The sequence below is a fragment of the Spea bombifrons genome, chromosome 4, assembly GCF_027358695.1.
Source record: "Spea bombifrons isolate aSpeBom1 chromosome 4, aSpeBom1.2.pri, whole genome shotgun sequence".
In the NCBI taxonomy this organism is placed as follows: Eukaryota; Metazoa; Chordata; class Amphibia; order Anura; family Pelobatidae; genus Spea; species Spea bombifrons.
Genome location: NC_071090.1, coordinates 64,016,312 through 64,029,973, shown reverse-complemented (window position 1 = coordinate 64,029,973; position 13,662 = coordinate 64,016,312). Strand labels below are relative to the sequence as shown.

General features: G+C 34.5%; 1 protein-coding gene across 2 annotated transcripts in view; it reads left to right on the top strand.

Moving 5' to 3' along the window:
* Positions 1–13,662, top strand: part of SEMA3A (semaphorin 3A) — a 109,074-nt gene that overhangs the window by 54,005 nt on the left and 41,407 nt on the right. The window lies entirely within an intron of this gene.

Sequence of the window (13,662 nt, the reverse complement as noted above, 5' to 3'; positions counted from 1 at the left end):
GAGAGAATCTTGACAGCAGATAAGAACCATTTGGCTTATCTATTCCCATTGTTCCTGATGTAAATACTCCAACCCCAATCAGTCCTTTATATTCATCTATTACTGCAAATAAAAATGCTCAAAGGAACACTTAATATAAAATGTTAATAGTTTTAAGAACTTTCATATTAAGTGTCCTAGATTTCTTGTTTGATAAGTTTTTAATAGACATTACATTAAATCTAGGAATTAGTCGAATACATTAATGATGTCTTATTACAAAGGATAGATTTATCGTTGCGATTCAACTAATTGTTAAGCAATCTTACATAACATTAATTGTTATGAGATCATACCTTGGCAGATCTTTTATTTTATTTTTTTCATCTTTAAATGTAATCACAAAAAACAAGCTATCAGTTACTGCCTTTGAATTGCATGACAATTAAGTGTTTCTAGGAAAAAACAATGAATAAGGCACTTTTTTTCTGGGAAGAGTTTGGGCAGTAGTAGTGGAAGGACAACCTTTAAGTACAATTGGAACAAGAGAAAAGAAAGTTTGACGAGATGCCATGACTTAATCATGGCCATCAGATGGCAAGTCAGTAATGGAGTTTATGGGGATATTTGATTAACATTCTTAAATGCTGGAACAAGAATGTGGTATTACTGTGACAGAATAACATTGGAGAGATTGTCTGGGCTCGGCAGGTTGATTTAATGCTTTGCTGTTATATAGAAATGTCAGTTAACGGTATTGGGTAAGCCTTTTTTTTTTGTACATTTTACTGAATCTACCCAATTAATGGTGATGAAAATGTACTAAGTTTATGCAGGTGTTGCTGAAGAAATGATGTTCTAAGGGATGGTAGGGTTATGAGGTGAAGGAAAAAATAATGTTTGTAAATATTAGGCCAGATCACCTCTGAATGACGCAATCATTTCTTGTATGTATGGTAACTTAACTAAAACAAGTTACGGCCTTGCAATAGCTATAGTTCCATGATTTATGTGAAAGATTATGAGAAGTCAAGAGCAGTGCCAACTGAGGCCATTACGGTAACTAATCTATTGGTGATTAGACCAAATACCCATTAAGAGACGTATTAACGGCCCTTCTGTCTCATAACGTATACAAGCTCTGCAATATATACACTATTAGATGCAATACATAGGGATCACATTTAAATACATTCCATACGGACAGTAACACAATAAAGCGCTGCTAAAACAGGTGCAGAGATTTTTTTAATCAACACTTAACTTGGAAAAGTTGAACCCCATGAAAAAATGCGTGCGTTTATTTTTCTTCTTAAACTAAGAGAGTTTTGTGAACATTTTATTAAAAAAATAGCTTGGATGAGTAGGTGTGTTAATGCCGAGAATTTATTTAGTGAATCTCACCTTATTATGCTTTTAGTAGTAAGAGTCTTGGTATATGTTGTATGAGACTTTTTTTCATCATATGTAAAATTTTTATAATTATTATTACTAGATTTAATTTGAATGTAAATAAAAATCAGTTACGGTACCAGTTTGATTATCAAAGCATCACTTTTAGTATGTATATGTGTGATCAAACCTTGTTATATAAAAACACAAAGCTGGAATGGAACCAATACTGTATTGATACTGTAACCTTAATAAATGACTTATGTACGTGACAGCATCTGAAAACAATTCCTCATAGATATTATTTCATGACTGATGTGTTAAGCAATTTTACTGTTTAATTCATGTGGTAAAGTGGTCTTCCAAATTAAAAACATCCTTTTCACTTTTTTATATATTTTTTTTTGAGATGTACTTTATTGAATATCTTTAAGAAATTATTCAACATGTTTACTAATACCTAGTTAATCCAGAGGGGAAAAAAAAACAAGCTCTCCTTTTGTGAACATATGGTGGTGCATAATTATGACAAATGGCTATTTACTCTTCCAGACATCTTCTCTTCTTTCTTAGAGGAAAAAACACATAAAGTTTTATGTTAAAGGACTTTTTTGTTACAGAATATCTCCGTGGAATGTAGATTTTTGTTTTACCTGTCCCCTCAGGCCTCTAATCCATAGTAATAACGAACAGGAAATTCCTTCCTCACAGTACAGTTCCTAGCTTTCTCTTAGCATTTGGAGTGGGTCACAAAACATTCTGGGTGTGGAGTAAGGGTTAGTAGTTTTAATTGCGGTCACGACCCAATAATGTGTTAAGTTTCACTTTTATCCTTGTTTTTTCTTTCTTATTAATGCATTTATCAAACAATTTTATGTACACATATTCATTTAGCTTGTGAATTAGTTGTTTACAACCTACTTAAGCCTATGTTTATTTTCCATAAAATGCAATAATTGTACTAACAATAAAATGTAAAATTAACATTGAATGGATTTTATAATATTTGAGTCCAATAATGTCGTGTAGCAGGCATTTGCAGGCATGAAAATTTACATTTGCTTGTATTACAATTGTTTCCGTGGGCTAGGTTCATTGATGCAATCATATATTTGTGGAAGTAATCAATTAATGTAGGAAAGTAAAACAGATGGGAATTATATTTATATTTAGCTATGTGGTAAATGCATGAAAGTGTAATAAATTAAAAGAGGCTTGGATTCTAGTAAATATATTACTGAATATCAATCCGACTTTAGACTTTAATGGAAAAAATAGAAAATAATTAAACAGAGCTCGGGACAGAGGTGCAAAAGCCAGACCACAACTCAGGAAGTCTGTGGGCTTGTCTGGTGGTTGCAGATTAGTGTTTAATAATGCCTCTGCTACCTCCTTAATTTTAAGTGTGGGGGGATTCCATCACCTTTACTCCAGAACTACTTATGTTGTGTGTACTTCACGTATTGCTTTAAGCCTATTTCCAACCTCATGATGAGCCCCATTAAGGAAGAAACAGCTGTCCATGAATGGTGATCTGGCTTTTGCACTTTTGTCCCAGGCTCTGTTTAAAGGCTGTCTAGTACAGAGTACATTTGCTCCAAGAGGCAAAAATGGTGATCATTGTTAACCTCAGTTGCATACGCCTACCCAGAATCACTTGCAGTGGTGGCAGCACTACAAGAGTTATGTGGCACCATCAAGTGTCTGGGCTTGTCTGGTGGTTGTAGATTAGTGTTAAATAATGCCTCTGCTACCCAGATATCATTAAATCAGATAATGTGCTCATTCATCCAAAGATTGATATAAATTCCACATGCCTTCCAGTCAAACCCAGAGAGTTCCACAAATGCTTATGACTAATTTGAACGGTCTTAAAGATAGCTAATTGTTTTACAGTAGTTGAATGAATTGCGTTAAAGTGACTTTGCAATGCTTAAGCAATGAGGATATTTTGGTGGATTGATATTGCAGTGTTTGTGAGCCTTCTATTTTACGATGACACAAGGAATTGCCCAAATCCATAACAATTTATCTGATCAGCGTAATAATAGTAATTCGCAATAGCAATTCTGTGTGTTTCAAATAAGCCGAGTACAGTTCTACATATATATTTTCCAGCAATCAAATGACAGATTAAAAAAATATATATATATATATTTCTTCCAAGGTCATGCTTAAATCATTATGTAGGAATTAATCACCCATTCTATTCAGCTGCCATTTAGCATATTCAGTGTTGCCCAAGCATATTTCATAATTATACATTTGTGTTTTTTCCCTATCTATTTGTGTCTTGACAGATCTACTAGTCAGTAATTATGTTAACATAGCTCTTTAAATGTCACTACTCATGCGTTCACTTGCAGGAAATAAAAGTTTGAAACTGTCAGAAATTAGAGAGTAAATCTGTCTACTTTCCATCTTGCTCCATGCAGGTATTTGATCTAGTCTATAATTTGTCAGTGTCTGCTCTGAAAATGTGCCTGTCATGTATACCAAAGAAAACCTCTTGTAAATGTGGTTCTCAAACACCAACAGATATCAAAGGCCAAGAGATCTCTGTTTCAGACTATTTAAAACAAGGATGGACTGAATAGTGATGACCATAGCTGCTTTCAAAACATATGCCCTGGATTCATTTCACTAGAATGAGTGACAAGGTGACAATAACCATGCCTTTGAAAGGAGAACCTAATCCGAAAGGCGGCGAGCAAGTCACTCTAGCCTTAGATCCCAAAATTAGATTGTGAACTGTTCTCTAATGTAGGCAGACTTGTAATGGAGATTTCTGTGGGTGCTAAGTAACAACATACCAAAAATATTAATAAAAGCAATAGTTCATAGGTGGTTTGCTTAACCTTTTTTTCAATGGCAGGCACAGAGCTCCTCAACATTTTAGGTCATTGATTGGCCATCAAGAAAGTATATATATATATATATATATATATATATATATATATATATATATATATATATATATGTTTATATATATATATATATATATATATATAGCTATATATATCAAAAACATTTTGGGTTTTTCATATATTGGGTAGAAAGTACACATGAAGTTAGTACAGCTCTCTGACCAGTGATCACTAGCATTCCTGACTTTTTTCATCACCATCATCATGAGATGTATAGTGAGAAAGAATAACCACCGGATCTGGTCTAGAAGCCTAGCTTCTTACAAACAGTTACTTAGTTACCATGAGCATCAAGCAACAAAACAATTTGAAATACTTAAGGTCTGAGATCCACTTAGAGAAAAAGCCCCAGAAATATATCTTAGAACCGGAGATGTTTTAACACCTGCAGAATTACATGCTTATATTTCTTACTCTGGGATGAAATGTATAGTGTCCTAATTATAAATCTGATGTTAGGACTATAAATAATACATAATGCAAAGAAAAATAGACCTGTCAAAAGGGGAAAAAAATTGAATAGCGCAACCTTTCCTTTGTGTCATGAGAGTCTGTATTCAGTGAATAGAAGCAATATCAAGTGTTGGCAAAAGAAGATGAAGGCAGTCAAGCTTGTGAAGATGTAAGGAGACCCTTTTCTGCGTTATCAGATATTTAATGTAAAAAATATTGGCACAAGATGACACACAACATTTTATAATTAGACATTGCACTATGAAATTAAGGGTTGAGTAAGAATACACCTTTTATTTCTATTTTTTCTGACTAGGTCATTCCCTTGCTGAGTGTTTGATCAAAAGTTCATATAATCCATTTTGAGAAAGGCTGTACAGTGTTCATTGGCTGATTCATCAGCACAAGATACATGCATTAAAGAACACTTCTGTACAGGGTCAGCTTCCCCCTGTACTATAATAATAATTCACTAATATATGGAATATTGACTCCTTCTAAGGAGATACTTTGGGTATCAGGGAAGCTGACAGTGTTCTTCCAAACAAGCAAAATTTTTCCAGTGCTTAATCTCCTGCTAGCAGTGCATGGGATTGCATCCCTATGTGGCTATGATAGCCACAAAGGAGGTGAAGAAGCCAATATACCATCAAATAAAAAGGGACATAGGTATTCTGTTTTGTAAATGTCTCACACAGAAAGGCTGCAGAACAAGCAGAGACTGGATGCTGTTAGATTTCAGTGGATTTAAACCAAATATAAAAAACAGACAAACCAGATGGCCAAATGGTTCTTATCTGTTGTCAAATTTGGTTCCAATGTTAGAAAACAGGTATATATGGTTATGATGTCCCCTACATTGTAATTTTAAAGTCCTTGAACTTTCCAGGGTAATACAATGTCATGTCACATCACAATGTTGAGTTAGAGTTAGGGCAGGAATTGACAAGGAGGTTGGAACCCAGCAAGTGTGTCTTTTCCACAGAGAAAAGGTACCCAGGGATCTTACCTAGACTGTTTTCACCTAACTGGCTGCCACAAGCAGATATAAGCTTATATTAAAAGTTAAAGAATGACAGGGGCACCTTAAATAGGACATTATGGAGCTTGAAAAAGTTACAAAGCTACAAATTAAATAGGATGAAAAGAACACCTAAGCTTTAAATAAGTTACTTTTGTTTACACTAGAAAAAAGACATCTTAGAGGGGATATGACATCATTATGCAAATTCATATGGGGACAATGCCAGACACTCTATCGATAGATGCCTTTAAATATGAGTTGACTGATTTTCTTTTTTTTAGAAAAGAAGAATATACAGGGAATAGATTTTTTTAAATGATATTATTAGTTATTGCTTGTTGATGCAGTGACACATCAGATTGTCATTTTGGAATCAAGAGGAAATTTTGTGCGGCTGCTTTTTTTTCCTTTTCACAATTTAGTGGATCTGTTATATCAGCTCCCTCTTTTTATTTATAACATTATTATTTAAATTGAAGACTTTACAGTTTAATTATCTGCATAATAGTTTCATTATTCAGTCCCAAAGAGAATTAAACTATTAGACCGCCAAATCTGCTCCACATAATGGTTTTATAATTTATGAAATTGAAAAGAACAGGGGCACAACAACAATATAATTTAATGAACCTTATAGAGACACTACAATATATCATCTGTACAATATTTCACTTTTTGTGTTTTTTTAATGCATCACACATTATGGAGATTTACTAGTGAATTAGTTTTGATTACTAGCTGTGTCCCAGCTCTTCATATATTATGTCATATATTAGGTTCAAGTTCCTCTGTGTGTCTCTTTGCATCTACTAAAATGAGAGGAGGAGTTTGAGCCAGCTCCAACTAATACTCCTCTAGGAATGAGCCAAACCAAGCCAAAGCCTCTCGTTGGGGTCAAACCTGGCTGGTTCCACTGTTTCTTTTAAGATCCAAGTGTTGGGCTTCATCCAATGCCTTCTCATGCAGCTCTATTTGACACAAAGCCTGGCTCCACTTAACATCTTAAAAATACAATAAAATAAAATACGTTGATAGTATTGAATGGATATATCAAATATAAAAATAATGTAGGATCTAGGTAATATCAAGAGTAAGCCATGTACACATACCTTCTGTGACATCTTAACAAAAGTGGTGGCTAAGCATAGGCTAAAATAGTCATGTCTATGTAGGGGTAGACATAACATTACTCCGACCCATGGGGAATACAGGCACATAATTAGCTAAAAATACCACTACAACTAAATATGTTTTTTAATTGTATTTTGCTGCTGTCAGTAACACTGAGTTTGTAACTATTTAAGGGCTACATTTTGTTATTAACCTTAACAAAACCAGACCCATTTGAATTTAAGGTTTATGACAAGTTCAACACTTTTAAGAACTTCCGCTTAGAATGTCTCTTGAGAAAGCAAGGTATCATTATTCCTCATTTCCAAAGTCAGGTGGTGTCACTTCTACAAAGTATTATTTAAGACCAAAAGTCAATCATCCCCTTAAAGGTGGAAGACTGAAAGACATGTCGGAAATTGAGGCTCCTCCATGATCTGCAATTATGACACTGCTGGAAAGCTAACAGTACTATCCTCAGTGTCTGTTTAGTCAAGTGTAAAAAAACAGCTATTGAACTGTACTTAACATCCCCTACAAACATGCCAAAAAGTAGGAGAATATGCAAATCTTTTAAGCAAAAAGTAGACGACTAAATAAGTCAAGAATTTGGCAGTGTATCTGACATTGCCATTTGTAGCAGCTTTATTATGGAAATAAAAGAAAAACATTTGGAAAAAAAAGCTCTGCCCATTTTCTTCTTGTATGTTTCTACTCTAATATTGGTCCAAAAGAAGGTGGACTCTTAAAATACTCTTATATCGGGCCAACATAGAAAAATGTCATAAGCTTTGAGGACCTCATAGGTCCCTTCTTAGTTGGATTGAATTGGGTAGAGATCTATGGGCTCATGAAACAGGCATGCAAGTCTGTACATGTTTTTCTTTAAGACCATCCTTTTCAGCTAAACACAGTCTTTTGAGCTAACAATTACATTCTGTAGCAGTTAACATACAAAGTATATAATGGTGTTTAACAGAATCATCAAGATTCTAAATATTGGTGTGAAATAATTTGAATGTGAAAGAATACTTGTGTAAGTCAGCTATACTTACCTACCTACTCTAGGTATGTGACAGCAGTGTGACTCTTTGAAGAAATTAGTTTTAGCCAAAATATATTGGGACAGGTGAGATGGTTAATCAGAGGTGATCAACTAGAAAATAAGACTTTGCAGCTGAGGCCTGTAATGTGGTTTGTGAACTGACCCATTTCTTTTGAGTGGAGCTCATGTTACGAAAATCATTTGTTCATAGAAGTGTGGCAAATGTTTAAAGGAGTTTCAACTAAAGGTTGGATATGGATTCTGTGAACAGAATTCCAACAAGCAAGCATGGATACCACTTAAAACTACATAATATATACATGCATTAGATGTATACTAATTTGTACTAATACTGATTTGTGTGAATATACTGTCACATATCATTGTCTACTTCTTAAAAATGAAAAGATATTTCCGAATGCCAAGTTAACATATAATGATATGTATTGAGCTGTTGAACTGTTTTACTTTATATTTTAAGTATACGTATTTTAAGTGGCAAGTATGGATCTTATTAGATCAATAGTACCACTTAAGCTCTGCAAAAGCGAGTTGAAGAAAGCTGAGTGACCATACAGCCCAAATGCCATTGTTTTCATAGTCACTCTCGTCTTAGATTTAGGATAGCTGGATGTCTGTATCATACATGTTTAAAATTCATCACTTTAATAGCCTCCACCACCTCTTCTAGAAGGTTGTTCCTCTTATCTACCACCGTCACAGAAAAGTAAACTGCCCCTGTGGCTACCACTTTTTGTGGAAGTGCACCAATTGGCCAGTAATGGAAATAGATTCATGGAAAAAGAGAGGTACAGAAACACTTTTTTTCCCACAAATCCTTACAGAAGGAACCCTGGGACCCATGTAAGGGCCAACTCTGTTAAGGGACATCTGATCATGTGGTGGAGGTGACATTTCATGCTGCCTCTGCAAAGTGCTGGCCTAGGCCAAGATACTGCCCTGCATTAATGTGCTGTGGCTATAATATACCTTGTGATCTGAGAATACAGATCACTGAAGAATCCTATTGTTTTGCAAAACACAGTAATGAATTGGTTAAATTGTAATAGAGAAATGAGACATGAAGGCTAAATACAAAAAAAAGTGAGAAACACTTTTTATTGGAATTGCAGCCATTATAGGGTAAGACATGCACAATTACCTCCCAGCTAGCCATTTTATTCTCTTGTAAAATAGTTACTTATTAAATTGTATAACCTTTACATTATGTTAGACGTGGAATTTTTATTCAGAATCAGTAGCAAAAATATAATTTTATCTTTAACTTCCAGTATGTATGTTTTTAGTCTTGCAAAATAGTTAATTTCATATTAAGTTAATGATTACAATTACTGTGTAGATCTAAACACTTCTATGTTTCCAAGCCACACTGTTATAAAGTTAAGGAACACTCCTTTCCGCTTTTGTCACCACAAAGATTTATATACCTGTTAAAACTAGCTGTTTGAAATTATAGGTAAAAACATTGAAATGGAAATTAGAAAGAACTAGGGGGGTGGGTACAGTGTCCTTTACAGCTTCAGTCTTTAAACGTTAGGTCCAATAACCCTGTGTATGTAGAAGCATTAATCATTGTCCTGTCTGATTACTTTGACAATATTAAGTTCATCAAACACAGTGATTCACCATAAGGCAGATGATCTTAGAACTCTTTTTAGGGAACACTGTATGAAGCCAAAGAAGAGGTTATAGCAGGTAATTTTCTGACATCCATCACCCGAGCTTGAGTACATGCTGCTCATTTCTGGCCCATGCCCTGATTAATCATATTCTTCAGCAGGGCATGGGGTCAACAGTCTTTGTATCCTGAGAGTAAATCCAGATCTCCATGAACATTTTTTTCTAATTTCATAATTATGAAATTCCTTACAGTGGATCTGGGACAGTTCAGCATATGTGATGCCATGGGCTCGTCCACTCTCAATTTGGGCAGTTTGTGTGAGCCTCATATACCATTCATGTTATGGGGGCTGTGACATGACATCACAGGAGTTACACCTAAGGAACACCCTGCCCCCCACATAAATCTTGCATGAGCACCACTCACCTTGAGAACTGTGCATGCAATCTGCAATACCAATTAACTGGATTTTTGCAAAGACCGTTGATGACCAGTGGTGTATTTCAAAATAGGCAATCTAGGATACAATGCAATATCCCAGAGCAAAACATAAAGATCAACAGCAGCAAAGGTATCAAGGGGTGGCTACCCTGGGTTAACGCCTAAGGCAGTGCCAAAGTTAACCATTGCTGGCAACCAGGACATAATTGTTGGCTTGTTGGCAGGACTGTCCCGATAACTTTGGGATTACTAGCATCTAAGAGTATACCAAAACTGAAAACCACTAAAAATGTGAAAATTCAAATAATTATTAAGAAAAGGAAGTAGTAAAGGGACTACTTTGCTAAACAAGTGATTATGTGTTATTGTCTTGCAAACTATTTCTCATAATAAGTCATAGTTATTCTCATTGTTTAAATTAATTTAACTAGAAGACAAAGACTGTATAAATGTAAAAGAGTACTGAATTTCCTCTCATGAAGTGTTTTCATTTTGAACTTAACACCCAAATTACTTCTTGGCAGTATGAACAGTTATACTCATTTGACGATAATTGAATGTTAAAGGGGCATTATTGTGTGGTCATTATCACCACATACAAATGTATTGTCTCTTCTATAACTCTTTAGTGCTTTGAAGGAACGGGAATTACCAAACATTAAAAAAAAAGAAATAATAACTAAATAATAATAAAAATCAAAATACAGTTTTTCAGCTATTATATGCGATTTCAGGACCTTAGCCAATTGAAAATGATGTTCCCCAGTTATAAAACTTCTCCCCATTGTTAAGGAAATCTTTGTATTTTCTGTATAGAAATGGTAATTTATCACTTATATGCAACCCAGAAATCTCAGTAGAATGCCTCACAGTCAATAAATGGAGGATTATGAATTCTAAATTGTCCATTTCTGTTCTATTACCTAATCCATATGACAGCCACCGTTACTTTCTAACTTGCTATAAAAAAAAGAACATAAATTTCAGATGCTTTTCTGTTTTTATTCCTCAATAAGACAATGCATTTGATATAATTATGTAACCATTCTTTTCTCTGCTTGTGTATCTGTGCAACATTTTTTTTAAAATAATTGCCCTCCTTTTATCTATCATAGGATACAAAGAAACTTTTATGTGTTTCAGATCCTTAGAAAAGCTAAAAACAAGAATAGCACAACAGAAAAAAAAAATGGCAAGTTATAGCTTGGTTAAATAGCATGAAAATACCGCAAAATATAATATATCCAAGTTCCTGTTTCAATTATTTTGCATGTTAACGGAGCAAGGTTATGTAAAAAAAAAGTTCTGGAATGTTTCATTCAAGAAAGTATATTTTCCCAGGGAATAAGCTGTCAGCCTGGACTCCTGCTAGGCTTGTCATATCTGAACTTAAACTGATCTCACCTTTCAATGTGAAAGTCTTAAAAACAAATCTTAAGCTAAGAAAAATACAGCATGTGTTTTATTTGTTTCCCTCTATTATATACCATAATGATACAAAACAGAGCAGTTAAAATACCATTAGCAAATGACGTTGGAAGTAGTTCAGAACACTTAAGTGTTTTTATCTTTACCTTAATCGTCATTCACCTGGGACATGTGCCAAAAAATACAATTTTAAAAATAAGTTAAGGTAACGCAAATACATAATAATATGTCAATTTTGGACATTAACCTTTACCTTTTAAACTTGCTTATATATTGTTTCATTGTATTGAGAAAAACACCAATTCACCACGTTTTTGCTGAGCTAGGATGCTCATGGCATTTTAGATTGAATGCTGTCTCAGCCAGGTGCGTTTGGACCAGGTTCTCTTATCATGCCAAAAGTGATATCGGCAGACACAAGAAGAAATAATTAATAGTAAATCAAGTGTTATCTCCCAAAATGATTACGTCTATGCAACATAAGAAAGTCAATAAACTGTTGTGTTGTCAAGAATTAAATGTACTAAAAATACCACCTCATTGTAACAGTACTTGCTACCTTTTAAATGTTTCGGTGTGTGTGGGTTGATCGTAATATAAGTAACTGTTGTCAGTGAAAAGATTATATAATTACCAGTCTCCTGTACAGGCGTATTATTCCTTCTCTCTAATTAAACCAATGTTGTCTTCTTACTTCTCACATTCATTATAATTAGCTAGCAAAATGAATGTCCATATGTACGATATGATTTGTTGTATTGACATATACTATGTGTTTGCATGTAAGGTTAACAGACTGAATGCACAGCTGAATTGCCACTGTCTATTTTTGTAACTGGTTGTTTTTAATGTCATATTAATGAAGAACATTCAGCTCATTATCATAATGTACAGAAATGGGACAATGCACAAACCTAATGCCCTTCTGCATTCTGATATCTGCTATAGTTACAAAGCAAATGACAAATGAAACATTAAAAATATAAAGATTATCCGGTTTGGAAGGATAACCTTAGGTGCATATTGGGAAACATGCCATAAGCACACCAGCAGTGACTTATACTGACCTAGGCTGAGTAGGCCCAGGCCTAGTGCGGCAGGTTCAAGGGTATGGCAGCCCCCTGATACATAACCAGGGGAGAGATTTCCCTCCCGGGCGATAGATGGTAAGCTCTTTCGAGAAGGGCCCCCCTCACTTGAGGCAACAGCCTGCCAGGATATGACGCCATATATATATATATGTAAATGGTTATATGTATATATATTGTATCAGAGATGCTGACCATGGAGGTGGAGGGGACAGGGGCTGCCCCAAAGGTAATTGCAATTAGTACATATTTGTTATTAAAATAACTGTATACAACATAGGCTAGGTTTATGCTCTGTTCTATATTAGCACACTGGAGGCAAGTATCTTTAAATGTCTAATTGTACGATTCTGTGCAGTTTTACAATCACTTTGAGACTCCATGCCCTTGCCTGTAGTAGCTAGCGTTTTGGGGAGGTTAACTACACTTATTAACAGTATTTAATATAGTCATACTTAGTATTTTATGGATTACATTACTGATGCAATAATTGATCATTAACACATGCATTGCATTATAATATTATAGACATATTGTTGTTAACATCTATCCTAAGTTGTTGCATGTACAATGTTTATCAAGGGGAAACCCAATGTTGATGCGTTGGGGACTGGGTTATTGTGAGGTCAGATAGCCGAGGACAGGAGGCTGGCTTGGTGCGAGGATGAAAAACAACTGTGAACCAATACTTTTTTCCCAAAACACTTTCATACAGCAACTTTAGGAAATTGTTCTTAAACCAAGATAGTCTAGAATCTGCCAGGTAACATAATCTCAACTTCTTTCTTTTTTATGACACTTAAGGAAAAAACAGGAAATGTTTCTTAAAAGATAATTAACTGTTCTGATCTAATCATCATTTTGTTATTATTCTGTGTCAACAACAATCAAGTAATTGTGTTTCCTTTCAAGTAATAAAGATGATGGTTTGGTGCAGACATTAAATCTAATAGTATTAATAATATTAGACTGTAATGTTTGGTCTTCCCCTGTTTTAGTCTTTTATATAGATCCGGAACTATTATTACATTGGTAGATTGCGCAACATTAAACGTTAAGATTTCAGCTTTTTGTTAATATAATAAAGAAAACTCAACAAAACTGTATTCCGATCTGTTAATACTATACATGGT